General features: G+C 38.7%; 1 pseudogene; it reads right to left on the bottom strand.

Moving 5' to 3' along the window:
- Positions 1-2663: 2663 nt before the first annotated feature.
- On the bottom strand, positions 2664-2864 carry LOC126817044 (small nucleolar RNA U3; annotated as a pseudogene).
- Positions 2865-22890: the final 20026 nt, after the last annotated feature.

Genomic DNA, 22890 nt, shown 5'->3' with positions numbered 1-22890 from the left:
CTAATATCTTCTGGGAGTTGCGAAGCTGGTAGAAATTCGATTACTGTCTAATAAGGTTTTCATCACCGTAATTGTGTTTATTTGAATCAGTGGCACATTAAGGACTCTACTTAGTTTGACTGGGGGCGCTAAACTATCAGTTTATAAGACAAATTGATAGAGAAGTTATTTGCTTTTTGCTCGTTTAGGTCGATGTCTTCATCAATAAAAACCACCATTTATATTTGCTCACTCTACAAGGTTTTTCTTCACTGTAAAACAAACAAATTATTTCAAACAAAAAAAATTCTTTTAGTAATCAGCACGTTTCTAAATATCTTTAAGCTGCAAAAAAAATGATATCATGTCTTGGCCTTTATTAATATGAAATGCAAAAACGTACCCTAAATTTTAAAAAAAATTGCCCAAATTAGTCTCCGTGTTAAACTTTTTTGAATTTCTTTTACGCGAGAAAAAATAGATAATCGGTGTTTTGAGCTTGTTAAAAAAAAGCACAAAAGAGTAAATCGTACAATACACAAATTAGTCTCCGTGTTAAACGTTTCTGAATTTTTTTTACGTGAAAATAAAAATGGATATCGATGTCTTACCTCTTGATAAAAACGCACAAAAGAGTAAAAAGTAACCTAAACATCAATTAAATACACAACAATATGTAAAAAGAAATCAGCGTTTACGTTTTTTGTTTTAATGCGCAGTAATAAAAAAAAGTGAAACTAGAATTGCGATGCAGTAATGACGGGTTTCACCGGTGCCACGTTACCCTTGAACTGATCTGACTTCCCGTACCAATTGAAACGTTAAACAGATTTTGAAATTAGGTTTAACGTTCTATTGTTCTGCTCTGACTAGGCTAATGAAGACGGGCGTGCTCCATACAGCGTGCTATAAGAGATATTTTCTGCATTCAGCCAACCCAATCTCGTAAAAGCGAGAATCACAATGACGCCATTTGACTCAATAGCATACTTTATGATGAAAATGAAATGGGGTTTAACGTCCTACTGTTCTGCTCCGACTAGGCTAATAAACACGGGCTTGCTCCATACAGTGTGCTATGAGGGAAATTTTGCCAGGACACCCAAACCCAATCTCGTAAAAGCAAGAATCACAATTACGCCATTTGACTCAATGGCCTACTTTATGATCGATACCGCCAGACTTTAAGAGTTGTACATTATTTTATAATTGTCTATGATATGGGAGAAATTTGCTGTAATTATGTTATTTAGAGACATTTTTAGATTTTGCTAAGCTATGATGTTTTTGAAGTTCGCTGTGATTATTTTTTTTTTATTTAGAGCCTTTTTCATATTTTTGTTCGACATCTAAAGGAAGTTTTATATCCCGTGTCTCTTGGGACAATAAACAAAATATCGTATGCAATAAATTTTCCTTACCAGTGGTGTGTGTGTGGGTGTGTGTGTGTGAGAGAGAGGGAGAGAGAGAGAGAGAGAGAGAGAGAGGTCTAGCATCCACTCGACACAAACTAGGTCATTTCGGGACTAACCTATGGTTCAATTTTATTTTAATAATTCGCATGCACGTAGGGGTCTTTAGCAATCGAAGGAAACCGGTGGACCCGGAGAAAACCCAGCTGACTCAATAACAGACCTTATGCTATAACGTGCACACGCTAACCACTCAGCCATCCAATCCCTCGTGACTGCAGGAGGAAATATTGAAGAGAAATGAAATGAAATGAAATGAAATGGGGTTTAACGTCCTACTGTTCTGCTCCTAACCTGGGCTAATGAAGACGGGCATACGCCATACAGTGTGCTATAAGGGAAATTTTGCCCGGGCAGCGGCGCTACGGCCTACTCTTATATCGAATTCCAACTGCCAAGGGATCTTTTACGTGCACGCCAATGTGTACACGGGACCTCGGTTTTTCGTCCCATCCGAACGACTAGACAGCTGTCCTTGTCAGGCCCTCCATCCTGCATCACTGACAAGGGGAAACCACGCCGTAAAATCTGATAAAAAATGATAAGTTTACAGAAATTTGTAGAATATATGTAAAGTTCTAATATTCAAATTTCATTTGTTTTCTTATCAAAGTAATGAAATGAAATGGAGTTTAACGTCCTACTGTTCTGCTCCTAACCTGGGCTAATGAAGACGGGCATACGCCATACAGTGTGCTATGAGGGAAATTTTGCCCGGACAGCGGCACTACGGCCTACTCTTATATCGAATTCCAACTGCCAAGGGATCTTTTACGTGCACGCCAATGTGTACACGGGACCTCGGTTTTTCGTCCCATCCGAACGACTAGACAGCTTTCCTTGTCAGCCCCTCCGTCCTGCATCACTGAAAAGGGAGAACCACGCCGGAAAATCTGGATGAACTTTCTCGGCCAATGCAGGGATCGAACACCCGACATCCAGGCTAGCGATCCAGCGTCTTACCCACTTATCCACGTGATCCCTCAATATTAAAGAGACAAGCGAGTTATTGAAATAAAATTGAACCATATGTTAATCCCGAAATAACCTAGTTTGTGTCGAGTGGACGTTAAACACCATTCCTCTCTCCCCTGCAGTCACAAATGCATAAGAATGAGGATGTGGCTTGCAAACATTTCTTCTTGACACCAGTACATTCTAGAAATGTAACAAATGTCCACTAGCAACCATTATCGTATGGTTAAAGAAACCACTCTGAATGCCTCCCCAACCTCCATGTCGTCCACGAATGGTTGAGAGGAACGGTCATCAATGGTCGGAGAAATCATCTGAGCTGACAATCTCATCCAACCCGCTTCAAGCTCAGAAGGGGAGGCTTTGTATCATCCTCGTCAATTTGACTGACGTCCAAGCGAAGCATACTTTAGACATGAACCCTAAGAGTATGATCTTAATACATCAAAGCACTTGAAAGACTAGTATGAAATCCTGTTTAAAATAGAAAATGGCCGAGAACTTCTGTAGAGATAGACATTGTTTTAACTATAATAAATGAGAGAACTAAAGTTCAGTTTATTTCAATTAAAAGTTTAATGGCAGACATAATCATGAATATTTTGATACTACTCGTTTGTTTTTACTGAAAATGTCCTTTCTACAATTAAAATAAAAATTCGCAAATATTTAAGCACAATTACAGAGTTCAAGTTTTGGGGGTCAAGACAAATTGAGCGGAAATGTATGGTAGAAGTGAAGTGTAATGGGGTTTAACGTCCTAATGTTCTGCACCGTTTGGGGTCATTGTCAGGCCCTCCATCCTGCACCGCTGACAAGGGGAAACCCCGTTGGAAAATCCCAGCGAACTTTCTCGGGTCTGTCTCCTGGTTAGCGAGCAAGCGCCTATTTACTATCTTCCCTTTATCTATAGGGGTTGGATGGCTGAATGGTTAGCACGTGCACGCTGTATAATAAGGTCTGTCATTGCGTCAACTGGCTTGGTTTCGATTTCCCGGTTGTACGTGACAAGGAGTAGGGTCGCCTGTCCAACCTTGTGGGTTTTCTCCGAGTCCTCCGGTTTCCTCCCACTGGTAAAGCCCCTATGGGCAAGCGAATTATTGAAATAAAATTGAACCATATGTTGGTCCCGAAATGACCTAATTTGTGTCGAGTGGATGTTAAACCCATTTCTCTCTCTCTCTCTCTCTCTCTCTCTCTCTCTCTCTCTCTTTTGCAACCGTCAGAATAAGAAATCTAATAATCACCACAGTCTTAGGGTTAAATCTATATGTTAAGACCAGCTCATTTTTTGTCAAGGTCGCTGAAATGTAAATAAGGTTAGGGCACGTAGTTGTTGGCGAGATTGTAGGTAAGGTTTAAGTCTTTTTGGGTATTGCATACAGATGAGGATGGGAATAGGATAAACACCCCTAAATGCATGCATCTCTCTCTCTCTCTCTCCCCTCTCTCCTCTCTCTCGTGCGCTCTCTCTCTCCCTCTCTCTCTCTCTCTCCCTAACCTCACCTATAAGGTGTTGCTCTTAATGCAAAAGCTGTCAACAATATTCAGCAAAATTATTTAATTGTCATCTCTGTCTCTCTCTGTCTCTCTCTCTCTCTCTCACCTGTAAGGTGTTGTTGCTCTTAATGCAAAAGCTATACCCTTTATTCAGCAGCATTATTTAATTGTCATTGGTCATCGATGGATAACGGGTTTCTAATTATTCACATAATTAAATCCGTCCAGAATTACACTTTAACCAAAGGTACCATCTGCTGTTCATTGGGATAGAATAAGATATCGTGTATCAATATGTAACTTCTCTCGCTAATTACAATAACGGTATATTATAATAACGCCCACTTTTACAATATTTGAATAGATTCGTTGATTACTTAGATCTGTCATTCAGTAGAATCAATGGAAGGTTATACAAATTAAGTCTTATACTGAATGATAAATATATTTAATAACAGCGGATAACAAATTATTTATTCGGTCTCATATTGTTTGATGGCTGAAACGACTTAATTAAGATGGGAATCCATCATCTTTGTTCACCTGGCTATTTATGCATCTTATATTTTTAATAAACAATTTATAATCAACATGGCGAGGTGGTCCATTTCCTTCTCGGAGCTTTGTGGCTGATTCAATAATTTGTTTTCTTTGTGAAAGACGAGATGAAAAACTCTTGAATACGCCACTAATGACTTTGCGTTATTTGTGAAGTTTGAAGTCGATATTATACCCACTAAATAACTTAGAGAGATTTCTTAACGAACCAATAATTCCTATTTGATCTTGATTCCTGCAAGTCTTCTTTATAGATTAAACTGCCATTCCGAATACTTAGAATACAAATCTATAATGACTCCTAATTATTGGCGAAACCTGTGATACCTTTTAAGTGAAGCCATCAAGGCAGTATTAAGCTAGGACTTCCAAGTTAATGCCCAAATAAAGTCTTAATGGCCGTGCCATTAGTGTGGAAACAAATACGAATAAGTTAAAGTGATAGCCTTAAGCCAAATGGCAGTCTTCCGGCGCAGGAATTAGCAAACATTAGCGACACTTCAAGAAGCAAAAGTTAGAATACAGCTACAGGTAAAAGCTGGGATGAGAAAGAATTGCCCCCATGGATACTCGGCTTACGGCAATTGGCGAATAGACCCTTTATCTAGTATAATTTGTACAACACACGATGCTTTTGTCTCCGTGAAACGAGCGTCAAGGGATGAGCGTGGAGGTCACACGAATCTTAGGTCTAAGTACGGTAATCTGCGGGCCATTAGTGATTTCTGGACAAAGACGAGCGTTAAAGAGAGTCTGCCTGTCAGTAAACCGAAGACGTACGGAAAGTCACGGAAATACTCATTACCGCCAGTATCTAACTTCATGACTAGAGAATTAGCAGGAACAATACACTAGACAAGGTGCAGGATAATTGAATTTCAGCAAATGAATCTTAATACACAAATTACTACATCATACAGAGGAGGGAAATGTAAAACCTACAATTTCTCAATTGACAGGGGATCGGCGGGAAACAATGGAAAAACAGCCCACAAAACAAAGATAATCGCTCGGGATGTTCACGTACATTTATAAGACACATGTGCAGACAAACATGCACGCGAATACGTCTCCATTTTAAACATCATTCAATGGTAATTGGTGCAATGAATAAATTGGAAATTCGATCGACATTTTGATAAGATAATTGACATGTTGGTAGGTGATTTATTTGCCGCCATCAGTTAAAATTGCTTTAATGTTGGTAGGTTACCAACGAGAATGCTTTCGGAAAAGATGGTGTCCAATAATTTGTGATTTCTTTTTAAGAACAATTTGGCCTTTAAGAGAATTTATATAGGCCTTTGCCTGTTGTTCAATCCAATTCAGTTTATTGAATAATATATTGTTTAAACTAATACAATTTTTTGAGAAATATTAGCAGAGTGCTTTTCAGGTGATCATGCTGTGTTTCCATATTAAAACCTTTTATAATAATGTTATAATTGCTTAAACCTAAATATTAGGCTAATCTAAGCTCTTTTGTACTTTAAATTGACCAAAATTCAATCTCAATGAATAGAAATTGAATGAAATGTGGTTTAATGCCGTGCTGTTCTGCATCAAACAGTCCGTGGATGATGTTAGGAACCCATTTAGGCCGGCCCTTTATCGTTGAATTACTGTTAGTGCTAAATGATTAGGCCCGCTCAATTTTTCGTCATAGGTCACGAGGTGTAAACAGGCTATCGCTAATCTCAACCCTAACCCTGGATCTAGCCCCAATGCTTACCATAACCCTAACCTACAATCTGGCCAACAATCACGTGCCCTAACCTTATTTACATCTCAACGACCTTGACAAAAATTGAGCTGGACTTAACAAATAGAATTAGCCTCGATCAGTTATCATCGTCGATATAATCAGAATAATGGAGAAAAAAAAACCAGTCCTTATTTTCAAAAATTTATGCGATTAGAGTGGAATAAATAGGCCTAAACGGAACATAACCGAAGTCCAATGTGTAACTCTTTCTTCTTTAGAGTGAAATAAATAAACGGTACCTATTCCATTGATGATGTTAGGGGCCCTTTAAGGCACCTAATCAATAGTTTATTGAGATAATAAAGCACAATTCAATTTTTATTTACCGTTAGATTATGAACTGGAAATACCTAAAGTCCAATGTGTAATATTTTCTTCTTAGAGTGGAATAACTAAACGGAACCTATTCCATTGAAGGGGGGTTGGATGGCCGAATGGTTAGCACGTGCGTGCTGTATCATAAGGCCTGTCACTGAGTCAACTGGCGTGGTTTCGAATCCCCGGTTGTACGTGACAAGGAGTAGGGTCGCCTGTCCAACCTCGTGGGTTTTCTCCGGGTCCTCCGGTTTCCTCCCACTGCTAAAGACCCCTACGCGCAAGCAAATTATTGAAATAAAATTAAACCATATGTTAGTCCCAAAATGACCTAGTTTGTGTCGAGTGGCCGTTAAACCCCATCTCTTTCGCTCTCTCTCTCTCTCTCTCTCCTCTCTCTCTCTCTCTCTCTCTCTCTCTCTCTCTATTCCATTGATGATGTTAGGGGCCCTTTAAGGCCCGTTATCATTAAATTAGCATCGAGATTATTGAGATAATAAAATACGATTCGATTTTTATTAAGCGTTAGACTATCTCTAAGGTGATTATATTTGGTAAATAACTAAAGTCCAATGTGTAATTCTTCCTTCTTAGAGTGGATCAAATAAACTAATATCAGCCGTATTTGTCTGGTATAAATCTAACTAATAGCCCGCTGATTTCTCTTTAAAAGCGTGGTCTATTATGGATTACCTCCCTTGGGATCTATTTCGGCCAAATGACTTTTCTCGCTTCTGTTCAACTTGACTACATTCTGATTGCGGTGTTACGAACTGGTAATACAAGTTAATCAAGACCAGTGTAAGAAACGATCCCACAGCGGCCGCCCGAACTTGTTATTTGTATTTATATAAATCATCTCTACTTTCATTTTCATCTATAAAATTAGATATACTTATTAATGAATTTATGGATGACTATTTAATTGTAATACGATAAAAACGTGTGAAATAAATGTAGGCCTTATACAGGAAAAGCCTCCAGTCTATGGTTAAAAATACATTATGCAAGAGCTAAATCTGCCTATTGCAGGTCTTTCTTTAGGCCTGAAATATTTTATAAACTGTTAATTAGACATTTATTAACAAAACAAGACCATAATCAATCGATGACATCGGATACTCGAGATTTTAACTAAATTAGAACGGTCCGCCATTTAGAAATTTAATTCAAAAATGGGAAAGCGAGACTAAATCTTGAATATACCAGTGCCCTAATTACCACAATGCACACATCTTGTCAAAACTACAAACAGTGATAACTTGGCTTAGAATGATGTAATTTGAATGAAAATTTTAATATTTTCATTTTACATTATCTATTTTTGAGCTATTATAGCAGCAAGAATGGTCAGCTCTTTGTCTAAATCTTATATATTGAAGTCAAACTGTCAATGGTAAAAGGGACTCGTTTTTTAATCCCTTCCGAACGACTAGACGCTGTCCTTATGAGACCCTCCACCCTGCACCACTGACAGGAGGCATACACACTGGGAAATCTCGTAAAACTTCCTCGGCCAATATCGCGATCGAATCCCGGACTTCCTGGTTAGCGAATCAGCGCTTTGGTCACTTAAAGGGACATTGTGGGAGATTAGATAAAGAACTGGCAGTTCTCACTATAATAGTTAAAAATTAGATAATGTAAAGGAAATATGCTGAAAATTTCAGTCAAATTAATCCACTTTGAACCGAGAATGTAGCGATTGAATTTTAGGCCTAGCCTCGATCACCGATAAAAAAACAAAGTCTGGATTATCAATTTTGACGTCAAATCATCCATCAGAAAATGTATTCAAATCCAGTTAATATTGCAGGCTAGCGAGGGCATCGAGAAATGATTATGGTTTGGATAAGTTTATTAATGTCTAATTAATAACTTAGATAACATTTCAGGTCTAAAGAAAGACTTGCAATAGGCAGATTTACCTCTTGCATAATGTATGTTTAATAATTTAGATAACATTTCAGGCCTAAAGAAAGACTTGCAATAGGCAGATTTAGCTCTTGCATAATGTATGTTTAATATGATTAATACAATGACGTCATTATTAATGTGACGTCATAATGTATGTTTAACCACTTAAAGGTTTAACATTTTGCTGGTCACAGAAATTGGGTGAAAAGGAGGACCTACTTTACCAACTCGTGGAGTTCGTATTTACAAGTATTATCAAGCCAATCTATATATAGGCTAAAACGTCTTTCGCTAGTAATCGGACGCCTTGTGTTGTTATGTTATTACAAAATCAATTCCATCAACTTCTGTTAAGAGGAAATCCTTTGACTAAGCCAAAGATTACTCAAACATATACTTAAGACGGACTTGACAATGGGATTGTTAATTAGGCGCTATTTTCATTTTCAGTCGCCATCTTGTCATCACCTGTTCATGCTGAGCTAATCACCACTTATTTCGCTAAGTTTCGTAATTTTATGCTTTAGTTTTCGTGTTGCAGAGTAAGACCATTGTCCATGGTAATCAAGACGACAAATCGCACCTGAGAAGAGACTGGTTAATGGAAATTAACTCTTCTCGTGTATCCATCATCAAACAAACCGTTAATTGAGTATCCACAGATACACACGATAACACGCCAGGGAATCGTGTTTTGGTGTTATCAATTCTTAGATAACTATTTCAGATTATAATATATACTAAAATTAGCAGTCTTTGAAGGCTTCTTTAATCTTTGAATTGTTTTTATCACGTATAGTGCTATAAGTTATAATTACTTTACGAATTTAGAAACAAAACATATTTTTAGCAAGCTTTTGCAATCAGCGGTTAATTCAAACGTTTGATGATTGCTTCGAAACAAAACATAATTTTTAGCAAGCTTTTGTAATCAGGGCTTAATTAAAAGATCGCATGATTGCTTGTTAATTTTAATATTTTAAAATTTAAGTACTTGGCACTTGTTAAGTATAAGGTATCTATTTTCAGATGGCTTAGTCAGCGTATAGTCGTTCGGATGGGACGGAAAACCGGGATCCCTTGTACACATGTAATAATAAACTTTTAACATTTCAATGGAGTTTCTAGCTACAGCCATGGATTAGGGTAGGCCTACCTCAGGTGTTTTTTTCGGGACTAACATATGGTTCAATTTTATTTCAATAATGCACTTGCGCGTAGGGGTCCTTAGCAGTGGGAGGAAACCGGAGGACCCCGAGAAAACCCACAAGGCTGGACAGGCGACTCTACTCCTTGTCAACCGGGGAATCAAAACCACGCCAGTTGACTCAACGACAGACCTTATGATACAACGCACATGCGCTTACCATTCGGCCGCCCCCCCACCCCTTTGGTTTTGTTCGACCAATTTATTTAAAAACAAAAGCAGACATAATCAACTCTCGATACCATCGGATGTCACCGATTTTAAGTAGATTGGAACACTTCGGCCATTTAATGATTTAATCTAAAAATGGAGAAGCGCGGCTAAGCGTCGACAAACCATCAGCGTGGTTACGATAATAAACAATCAATGCACACATCTTGTCAAAACTACAAACACTGATAACTTGACTCGAAATTTTCAATATATTCATTTTGCATTATCTATATTAGCAAGAAAGGTCAGTTCTTTATCTAAAGCTTACATACTGTATGTTTATCATATGAACCATGACTTGAGTTGTTCCAATAAACTTGATTTCAATATCAGATGACAATGGCCGACAAGTTTAAGTACGAAACTACCGCTTGAAAATACACTGGTCGACTGTCTCGGTATTTATACCGGTCTTTTAATTAATTTGTATACAACCGATAAAGCTTTGTTTAAACCAAAACTATACAAATAAATAAATGAATGAAATTTAAGTAAGTACATGTAATAACTCGCGGAATGAATTAAGTTCAATATTATGCACGTCATAGTTAGGGAAAAAAAGTCACGGTTTTTTTTTATTTAGAATTATTAATTGCGTATTTAAAAGCGGGAAGCGCGTGGTTTGTTCCTGATTAAATTCAATAATCCCTTTTTCACTTACTCTAGTACAATACAATAGACTTTATGATTAGTTTGATGAATGATAAAAAAAAATACAAGTACCACGGAGTCTTCGGTATTAAAGCGATAATTAAAGAGAAGCTTAATCTACTTGTGAATTATTAATACAACACACGCGACAAGAGCTTGAACATAAACGGCTTATCATCGACATATTCATAATTGAACTCTAAGTAGAGAGATAAACGCTTTTGTTCGTATCAATTTCTACGGCGCGGGAGAAAAAAGTTTAATAACGGATAAAGTCGTATTATTACAAATAATATCACTCTGATTTATGTTTTTCAGGGTTAGACAACACGACCAATGTGCGGTCCTACTGAATACCGAAAAGGACGAACACGTGTGTGTGTTTTTTTTATCAATAACGTCCAAGAAACTTTGGTTATGCTGTGTTGAATATGCATATCTATAACATCTTTCCTTGTCGTTCATTTTTTGTAAAATTTTGGGCAATCCTGCTGTCGGTCCTTGTTTGTGATTAGTAGGACCATATTTAGTAGGAACGTATTTACTAGCGTATTTAGTAGGACCGTATTTAGTAGCGTATTTAGTAGGACTGTATCTAGTAGCGTATTTAGTAGGACCGTATTTAGTAGCGTATTTAGTAGGACCGTATTTAATAGGATCGTATTAAGTAGCGTATTTAGCAGGACCGTATTTAGTAGCGAATTTAGTACGACCTTATTTAGTAGCGTATTTAGTAGGACCGTATTTAGTAGGACCCAAGGTGTGGTCCTGCTAATCACCGACAGGAGCGTCATTTTGTCAATCACCTTGTTGGTGATTAGTAGGACCATATTTAGTAGGACCGACCGTATTTAGATTGTTCCACAGAAAGCTTATACAATTTGCTACCAGATGGCGCCATGAACTGGGGTTCGTTAAAAAATTGACTTAGATCGTTCTTCCTCGGGGCTCTTCAGTTACTCCCCAGACACTGCTCCGTACTTTTTAGATTCCACAAACCCGGGATTCACAAGGCTAGATCTGTTTTACACCTGCCGATTTCCCCAAGGTCACGAGATGTAAACAGGGTTAGGGCTTGTTACCGAGGATTGTGAGTTAGGGTTGGGTAAGGCCCAGGGCTAGGGTTAGCTCTAGCCCTGTTTACATGTCGTGACCTATGACGAAATCTGCAGGTGTGCATGTGGAAATGAAATGAAATGGGGTTTAACGTCCTACTGTTCTGCTCCGAACTGGGCTAATTAAGACGGGCATACACCATACATTGTGCTATGAGGGATATTTTGCCCGGACAGCGGCACTACGGCCTACTCTTATATCAAATTCCAACTGTCAAGGGATCTTTTACGTGCACGCCAATGTTTACACGGGATCTCGGTTTTTGGTCCCATCCGAACGACTAGACAGCTGTCCTTGTCAGGACCTCCGTCCTGTATCACTGACAGTTGGACGTTAAACCCCATTTCATTTTCATTTCATCTTTTTTTATTTCCTTTACCAATGGCAACCTTTTGAAAGTATATTTAGTTGTGCCCTGTTTCTCGGACATTTTAATTTTACACTTCTTTCGCAATCAAGAAACCGACAAAAGGAAAACAATAAATTGCTGTATTTAACATTATTATTGAGTTCGAATAACACTAAATAACACCAACAATAACACATAACAATAACACATAACAATGTTTATTTCACGTGTTTTCAACTTAGATTCAGATTATTTTTATTTTTTCAATTTATAATTGAGGTCAAATGTGTTGAAATCCAGACTCGGCTATTTTACGCCAAGGATAAGCGAAATGTATCCACTGGAGTTAAGGGGGTGGGGGACGGGGGATGGGTGGGCGAATGGTTAACAAGTGCGTGTTGCATCATAAGGTCTGTCATTGAGTCCTGGAGTGTGGTTTCGATCCCCTGGTCGTACGTGACAAGGAGTAGGGTCGCCTGTCAAACCTCATGGGTTCTCGGGATCCTCTGGTTTCTTCCAGCGTCTAAAAAAACCTACGCGCATGCGCATTATTGAAATGAAACTGAGCCATGTGGTAGTCCCGAAATGACCTAGTGTGTGTCGAGTGTCTCAGGGCGAGAAAAGGGCGCCGTGCGTAGGGTAGCGTTTATTTACACTTTTCTAGACAAAATGAAATAGAGTTTAACGTCCTACTCTTCAGCACCGATTGGGCTAATGAATACGAGCATACACCATACAGTAGGCTATGAGGGGAAATTTTGCCCTGACAGCGGCACAACGGCCTAATCGTATTTCGAATTCCAACTGTCAAGGGTTCTTTTACGTGCACGCCAATGCTAAAGACCGCTACGCGCAAGCGAATTATTGAAATAAAATTGAACCATGTGTTAGTCCCGAAATGATCTAGTTTGTTTCGAGTGGACGTTAAACCCAATTCCTCTAGAATGACATTGATTTCAGGCTATGACAGATAAATCTGTTTTCGTTGCTTTTGGGTTATGTTTGTTTTGATTTTAGGGACACCTGTCCAACCTCGTGGGTTTTCTCCGGGTCCTCCGGTTAGCTCCGAATTATTGAAATAAAATTGAACCAAAAGTTAGTCCCGAAATGACCTAGTTTGTCTCGAGTGGACGTTACCCCCCCCCCCCCATCTCTCTCTTCATTACTCACTGAGTCACCGCGGTTCCCGGTAGTTAACTATATACTGACCCAGAAATGTTGTTTTAATTAATGTAAACAACAGCAAGTCAGTATTCTGTTTACTGATTTTTTTCGCCATGCAAAACATAAGATTTAAACAAATCGACACTTGTCCTTGTTTTCACAAATTAAAGAGGTCGAGTCCTCTGCACTAAACCCCTGAATAATAGGTTATTGTCAATCAAATAACTAATTATTTATTACATTTACACTAAAAAACAAAGTGACTTATCTTTATATTGTTTAGCTGTTTGGAAAGTAATTTATTTTACTTGTTTATATTGTCTTCGTATCAATCTCCAATGTTATCGTTTTTTGACCTCCATGTTCAGATCAAGCCCGCATTGTCCTTGATGAATCTCCCAAACACGTCTATTTCGCAAGTCGTCCTTTTTTTCTGAAACCAATGAATCAAACAAAACGATGTTATTTCTGTTCTTATCGCCAATTCCAATTTTTCTTCTTAACAAATGAGCATCATTCTCGCTTGCAAAGGAACTGTTGTTATGTACGTATACATGACCATAAATTTGGGGTTATTTTATAATAACACGGCGAACGAAGATGTCTCGAGTAACAAATGAGCATCATTCTCGCTTACAAAGGAACTGTTGTTATGTTCGTATACATGCTCATAAATTTGAGGCTATTAGATAATAACACGTTGCACGAAGATGTTTCGAGTAACAAATGGGCACCATTCTCGCTTACAAAGAAACTGTTGTTATGTTCGTATACATGCTCATAAATTTGAGACTATTTTATAATAACACGTTGCACGAAGATGTTTCGTGTACTCTTGTAGACATTAATAGGGTTAACAAATGGGTATCATTCTCGCTTACAACAGAACTGTTGTTATATGCACATAAATGATCATAAATTTGGGGTTATTTTATAATACGCTGTATCACAATGTCTGTCATTGAGTCAACTGGCGTGGTTTCACCTGTTTAACCTCGTGGGTTTTCCTCCCGGTCCTCTGGTTTCCTCCCACTGCTAAAATCCCCTACGCGCAAGCGAATTATTGAAATAAAATTAAACCATATGTTAGTCCCCAAATTACCTAGTTTGTATCAAGTGAACGTTAAACCCATCCCTCTCTCTCTCTCTCTCCCTCTCTCTCCCTCTCCCTCTCTCTCTTGTAGAAATTAAGAGAAAAGTGTAGCGGAATAAAATTTGATTGGCAGTTCTCGATGGACGAGCAATTTGTTGATAATTTTATGCGATGAAGATACCTTTAAAATGCCAGAAATAGAAAATGGAAAGTGACGCGAATGCCTCATTAAATACTAAAATGTTTCTGGATTCTTTTTTCGTAGATCAATTTAGCGTCTGAAAGAACGATTTGAGTAACTTGTATGGTTTACTATCTGACAACGTATTAAGGATTAGTTCATAAGAAAATTGAGATGGACAGCAGTATCTTTGTTAATATCGCCCACGGGTATGTGATACAATGTTAGAAACAAGCCGTTGTTTGAGATTCCATCTGCCTATTTATTAATCTGAGAAAAACCGCTTTTCCAGAATGAAATGAACTGGGGTTTAACGTCCTACTGTTCTGCTCCAAACTGGGCTAATGAAGACGGGCATACGCCATACAGTGTGCTATGAGGGAAATTTTGCCCGGACAGCGGCACTACGGCCTACTCTTATATCGAATTCCAACTGCCAAGGGATCTTTTACGTGCACGCCAATGTGTACACGGGACCTCGGTTTTTCGTCCAATCCGAACGACTAGACAGCTTTCCTTGTCAGCCCCTCCGTCCTGCATCACTGACAAGGGGGGAACCACGCCGGAAAATCTGGATGAACTTTCTCGGCCAATGCAGGGATCGAACACCCGACCTCCAGGCTAGCGAGCCAGCGTCTTACCCACTTAACCATCGCGACCCCTTCCCAGAATGAATGATCGAAATATGGTTTAATGGCACGCGAGCACCCACCGGGCTATATTGCGCCAAACATAATGGTGATTCTTTCGAGACAAGCTAAATCTTATCACAAAATTTTATATGCGTATATAAAAACAATATCACAGTTTTTTCAAATTTAAAAATAAAAACAATCCTCTATGCCTATAAACCAATCGGATTAAAACACAGATCCTATTTCGTTTCGTTTTTTATAGTTCAAAATTTCGTTTTACTTGTCTTTACTACACTAGGATCTGGAAGAGTTATTATCATGGACGTGTTCTGGATGATGTGAGCTATTAGCCCATGAAACAGTCTGCTACGGCGAGCTTTAGGCGTGTTTTGCACGGAACTGTGGGTAATCAACTAGTAACATCAATGCTGATTGGTTAATCAAATGTCTGATGTCATAGGGTCAAAAGCCGCTCGTATGACCTCTGATGCAACCTTCCACTACAACTGGTCAGATCTTCATGTAGTGTAGGCCATCGAAAGTATAAAAAAAACGAAATGAAATATTGATCGGTATTTTAATAAGATTGGCAAATAAACATTTAAAATAGAAAATATTATATTATATAATGTATACAAATTAAACTTTATAATAAAAACCAGACTCTTTTAAAAAAGATTAGTATTTTGCAATATAACCCAGGTTGGACAAACCCCAATCTGATTATAATACAGATCTATATTTCGTTTCGTTTCTTTATACTTTTGATAGGTCACGTCAGGGGTCAAAAGACCGACTTTTGACCTATATCGTCAGACATTTGATTAACCAATCAGCATTGATGTTACTAGTGGATTACCCACAGTTCCGTGAAAAACACGCCCAAAGCTCACCGTAACAGACCGTTTTATTGGCTTATCCCCAACACCATTCAGAACACGAGTTAAATAACACTCTTCCAGATCCAAATGTACTAAAGACAAGTAAAACGAAATTTTGAACTATAAAAACGAAACGAAATAGGATCTGTGTTTTAACCAGATTGGACAAACCAACGCTTTTCAAGAAGATGGAGTAGTGTGTAGTTAAGGTGACAAGGAGATAAATGATTGCCCAATTGCATACGATTTTACAAACTCTATCTCGGTTAGAAACATCGGAATGCAAAACACAAAAAAACCCAGAAACAAACTGAAAACTTATTTTGAATTTACATGTAAATGAAATGAACATAAACAAATTTCACGCATTTTGGATTTAAATGAAATATATTGAACAAATGTCACGTATGACTTAAAACTCTAAAGTTATTTTACATTGACATGAAATCAGAGAGGGAGAGAGAGAGAGAGAGGGGTGTGTGTCTTTAGCAGTGGGAGGAAACCGGAGGACCTACTTTAGTAATGATGATCGAGGCTAGGCCCAAAATTCAATCGCTAAAATCTCGGTTAAGAGTGGATCAATTTGAATTAAATTTTCAGCAAATTTCCTTTACATTATCTAGTTTGTAACTATTAGTGAGAACTACCAGCTCTTTATCTAATCTCCCGTAATGTATCTTTAATGCATCTTTTATTGAAAACAAAATAAACAAATTTTGTAAAATTCATATCCTTTGTTTTCTACATTTCAATGAAAACTGTGTATTAATTTAATGGTATGACTAGTGGGCCACTTGGATGTAAAACTTCGTTTCATTTCATTACATTTCAGTTACTGCTTTCAAACTGATGTTCAATTTGAGTTATGGTGTATACAGAATGTTTGCTCGCTGCTTAATGTATCAGATCGTATTTACAACTTCCTAAATCACTCGATTCCCCGGTTGTACGTGACAAGGAATATGGTCGCCTGTCCAACCTCGTGGGTTTTCCTCCCACTGCTAAAGACCCTTACGCGCAAGCGAAATATTGAAATAAAACCGAACCATATGTTAGTCCCTAAATGACCTAGTTTGTGTCGAGTGGACGTTAAACCCCATTTCTCCCCCCCCCAATAATCGGACTGACTTGTCAGAAAAGGTTTTTTATCTTTTTGTTCTAAAAAACCGACGTCGTGAAAGCCATAATGGAATTATGAACGTCATGTCCAAAAATGACCTAGTTTGTGTCGAGTGGGCGTTAAACCTCTCTCTCTCTCTCTCTCGCTCTCTCTCTCTCTCTCTCTCTCTCTCTCTCTCTCTCCCCTAAATCATTCCTGTCTTCGTTAGCCCAGTCGATGCAAAAAGGTAGGACGTATGTCTGATAATAACGACCTACAGCGGTTATAGTATTACAGGAAGTATCCTTGTTTCGTGGAAACATTTAGACCGAACTTTATAATTAACCAACAGACCGCTATCTTAACCAATGTATCCGGCTGTGTTACGGTGTCGATTAACAATATTGATGGATGGAAGATCGAGTTTTAACCTTAGCCTTTTGGACCTGGGGCAGAAAATTATGTCTATAGCCCTTGCGACAGATCCGATAACTACATGTTTTAAATCATTAAAAGAAATATCCCCGACACTAACAACATCCCTATCAGAAGTAAAAACAACAAAATAATCAGCTCCATGCATCATCACCGACAGCAATATCACGAAGACTAACAACATTACCACCTGAAGTAGAAACTGCAACATAATCAGCACCATGCATCATCACCGACGGACTAACAGCATCCCCATAAGAAGTAAAACAACAACATAATCAGTTTCATAATGTTAGAAATATCATTAACAACCGCAAAGACTGAAGTAGCAACAGCAACATGGTCAGTACCATCCATCATCCATAATCACCGACAGAAATATCACCAACACTAACAACACCACCACCTAAAGTAGAAACAGCAACATAATCAACACCATCAGCATCACCACCAGGAATATCGCCCACTATTAACAACGGCATCACCTACAGTATAAACGTAATCATAATCAGCAGCAGCACCACCACCAACACCACCATCACCAACATTAACAACAACACCACCTAAAGTAGAAACAGCAACATAATCAACACCATCAGCATCACCACCAGGAATATCGCCCACTATTAACAACGGCATCACCGAAAGTAGAAACAGAATCATCTTTATCACCAACAGAAATATCATCAACACTAACAACGGCACCGCCTGAAATAGAAACAGAATCATAATCAGTACCATGCCTTGTCACCATCAACGGAAATATGGCTAACACTAACAACATCACCACTTGAGGTAGAAGCAGCAACATAATCAGCACCATCCATCATCACCACACACACGACAGTAGAGTCTGAAGTAGAAAAAAACAACATAATCACCACCATCAGCCAATAGCACTAATCAACAATAATGATGTTTGCAATGATAAAAGCAGTAGATACATCAAAGCTAACCGACCAAAACCATCTGCCACAGCATCGTCCAAAAACAGACAGAAAGTATCAAGACTACCAGTATTAAAACACTGATCATTTTGAATCCCCTACAAACTGGGGGGTGGAGGACGAACGGTTCGCGCTCTATCATAAGGTCTGTCATTGAGCCAACTGGCGTGGTTTCGATTCCCCGGTTGTACGTGACCAGGAGTAGGGTCGCCTGTCCAACCTTGTGGGTTTTCTCCGGGTCCCCCGGTTTCCCCCCACTGCTAAAGACCCCTACGCGCAAGCGGATTATTGAAATAAAATTGAACCATATGTTAGTCCCGAAATGACTTAGTTTGTCTCGAATGGACGTTAAACCCGCTTTCTCCCCCTCTCTCTGTCCCCAAGAAACTGCAATATTGCGAAAGTTGAATCACGAAAAGGCGTATCATGATCAAATGAAAAATGGTTCACTTCCGTTCTACAAAGATATATTGAATGCTGTTTTGTATGTTTTGCACTTAAGGTTTATAAATATGTAAATTTCCTTTTAAAAGTGTTAAGCTGCATTTCCTTTAGTACGGATCCGGTCCGGCTCCGGTCCGGGAGTAGACATAGCACACGGCAGGTTGTGTATCCTTATATGCGGTTATTCAAGCGGAAGGGCCCTCTTTTCAACATGGCACCGGCATTGTCAAGGTTCGTAAAAGAAGAAAAAACCTATTTTTAGCTTTTTCCCGTGCGGGCTACCCAAACTGTGTTTCCTTATGTGCGTTTACGGACACGGTTCCGCATGCGTTTACGGACACGGTTACGCATGCGTTTCCGTACCGAACGCTACATGGTCCGTTTCGAAAAACCGTACCGGACGCCGCATACAGAACCGTATCCGCACCCGCACATATGGAAACACTAAAATTCTATGAAATTGTTTTTTTTTCCGTATCCGCAACCGGACCGGAGCCGGACCGGATCCGTATTATAGGAAATGCAGCTTTATCGTTTCTTCGAAAATTACCCAAACCTCGACAATGCTTCGATGTCTATGACTGATTATTATCGTTATTTGGCCTGCTTCGATCCCTGGCTCCTAGTTCACAAACCATTCTGAGACTTAAGTTAAGGATTTTCTCAAAAGTGTTCGACTTATTTGAATTAAAATATAGCCCTTTATAAAACTTTTGTTGTTTTAATGTATCAAATACATTAATAAGAAACTATGTGCAAAGTTTTGTGTATCTGGATCAAAGATATTTCTCATAAACAGTGATTGAAAGTTGAGTAAATTCTTAAAAGTCTGAGAATGTTTTTTGAACATGAGGCCTGATCTGATTGTTTTTATTTAACATGATATGTTTGTCCTTGTTTCGCATGCTTCAAGCCAATTTTCCCATGTAAGTCCACACCTGATATGATTACCGTTATTCAAGTCCTGATATCATTTTCGTTATTTGGAATGCTTTAAGCCCTGACGTCATTTCCGTTACTGGCGGCTAAATCTATTTGTTAAGGCCAGCTCAATTTTCGTCAAGGTCGTTGGGATGTAAGTAAGTTTAGGGCACATGATTTTTGGCGAGATTGTAGGTTAGGCTAGGTCCAGGGTTAGGGTTGGAATTAGCGCTAGCCCTGTTTACATCTCGTGACCTATGTCGAAAAATGTTAGGGTTGGGATTAGCGCTAGCCCTGTTTACATCGCGTGACCTATGACGACAAATTGAGCTGGCCTTATCATTTAGCACTAACCGTTACTAGCGTTATTTTCGAGCCTTGATATGATTGTCATTATTTAACTGTTAGTTATTAATTCTTGTTAAACATTAGTTTATACAATTATGGCTAATAACTCTCGTGACTATCTCAAATTAATCAACACACATCTTCCATGACTCGCATTGATTTCCTTCCATTGAGTGACATCCGTTCTATAATCCAGGACGCGCGCTCATCAGCTCACGAGCAGCTCACGAGCTATTATCGTTTTTTTAGTTTAATGTATTTTTTTGACCTCTTACAAATAAATAGAAGTTTCGGAAATTAAATACAGGCTAGTATTACCCTGATGAAATATGTGCTTTAATCCGATCTACTTAATTTATTGTTCTCTGTCATGCTAAATGGTGATGGGCCAATAATAATGTTCAAAGGAAATAAGCAGAGTATAATTTAGTAAACAATATGGACTCGTTTTATTGAATTGGTAGCCACGGTGGCGTGGTGACAATGGCGCTTGTTGCTTAAACATACATTATGCAAGAGCTAAATCTGTCTATTGCAAGGTCTTTCTTTGGGTCTGAAATGTTATCTAAATTATTAATTAGAGATTAATTAACTTATCCAGATCATAATCAACTCTGTATGTCATCGCTAGCCTACGATATTTACTGGATTAGGATCCGATTTGCTGCTCAACTTTCATTCATGATTAAATCATGAAATGGATAATCGAGACTATGTTTTTTTTTCTTACCGACTTTAGTAATGATGATCGAGGCTAGGCCAAAAATTCAATCTCTAAATTCTCGGTTCAGAGAGGATCAAATTGATTAAACATTTCAGCAAATTCCCTTTACATTATCTAGTTTTTAACTATTATAGTGAAAACTGCCAGCTCTTTATCTAATCTCTCAATATGTATCTTTACTCAAGCGATTTCGGGTTCGATCCCAGTAGCCAGAGAAATTTAGTGTATATGTAAAAGGGCCCTTGGCATTTGAAATTCGATAAAGAATAAGCAAAAACGCAGCTGTCCAGGCAAAATGTGCCTCATGGCACAATACGTGGTGAATGTCCGTTTTTGTTACGTTGTATGTTGATGATGAGTTAAAATCTCCTTTTCTCAAAAATGAACCGGCCGGATCAACATTCCAACCTCTTGGGTTTCCTCCTTCGCGCAAGCGAATTATTGAAATTAAACCGAACCACATGTTAGTCCCGAAATGACGTAATTTGTGTCGAGAGGACATTAAACCCCATTTATCTCTCTCTCCGTCCAGCACCACAGACAAATCCCGATGTACTTTCTCGGTCAATACCGAGAGATAACCCGAGACGACCTGGTTAGTGATGAAATGAAATGGAGTTTAACGTCCTACTGATCTAGTCCTACTGGGCTAATGAAGACAAGCATACGCCATACAGTGTGCTATGAGGGAAATTATGTCTACTCTTATATCGAATTCCAACTGCCAAGGGAGCTTTTACGTGCACGCCAATGTATACACGGGGCCTCGGATTTTCGTCACATCCGAACGATTAGACAGCTATCATTGTCAGGTCCTCCGCTCTGCACCACTGACAAGGGGAAACCACATCGGAAAATCCCGATGAAGGGATCGAACACGCGACCTCCAGGCTAGCGAGCCAGCGTCCTACACACTTAGGCACCGTGGCTCCCGACCTATTTTGTGATCCAGCGCCTAACTCAGGGGGTTGGATGGCTGAATGGTTAGCACGTGCGCGCTGTATCATAAGGCCTGTCATTGAGTCAACTGGCGCGGTTGTACGTGACAATGTGTCGAGTGGATGTTAAACCCCATCTCTCTCCCCCCCCCCCCTCTCTCTCTCTCGCCTAACTCGCCTGACAATTAAACCATTATGTTAGTCCCGAAATGACCTAGTTTGTGTCGAGTGGATGTTAAACCCCATTTCTCTCTCCCCCCCTCTCTCTCTCTCTCGCCTAACTCACTGAGTCACCGCGGTCTCCACTTTCTGCAGAGTAACATCTGTTTTTAGATTACTCAGTGAACATCAATTCAATCGTATTAGATTTCTCATGGTTTTCAATGTTTACAAAGTTTAGGAAAAATAATACACAAAAATACATCAATACAATGGTATTTAATTTCTCATGGATTCAGATGTTTATCAAAATATATCAATTTAATGACATTAAGCGAGTTACACTTATTAGTCGGGTTGAATACACCTGAATACACCAAGACAGAAAAAGAACAAAACGATTAATTCATCAAACAGTCGGTATACTTCGTAAAAAAACGATTTTTCTAGGATATAATATAATACGCTTGTAAACGTATAGTTTGACAAGTAAATGGCCCCAATTGTCTGCTCTGGTGAATCCGGGGGGTTCTCACGCGGTACGAGTCTCGTCTTTATTCTTCGACAAGAGTAGACCTTTATAGAACAAGTGATTCACTGATTATGCTATTTTTGTTCATAAAAAGAAAGAAAACAAAAAAATAAAAAAACAAACAAAAAAAACTCAGTGCTTTTTCCAAATAAAGCTGATCGAAAAAGCTGAACAAAACCCCCAAAAAACTCAGGGTTGTTTTCAAATAAAGCTGATCGATGAAAATGATTATGAAAACGGTTTTTATGGTTCTTTACATAGATTTGGTGCTTATAGTTGAAACATGCGTAAAATAAACATGGTGAAACATTTTAAAGCCATTGTTAAAAATGCATTATGTTAGGGCTAATTATGTCTTCGCTTTTTATTGGC

The sequence above is a fragment of the Patella vulgata genome, chromosome 3 (genome assembly GCF_932274485.2).
Source record: "Patella vulgata chromosome 3, xgPatVulg1.2, whole genome shotgun sequence".
Taxonomy (NCBI): domain Eukaryota; kingdom Metazoa; phylum Mollusca; class Gastropoda; family Patellidae; genus Patella; species Patella vulgata.
This window is presented reverse-complemented; position numbering and strand designations above follow the sequence as displayed.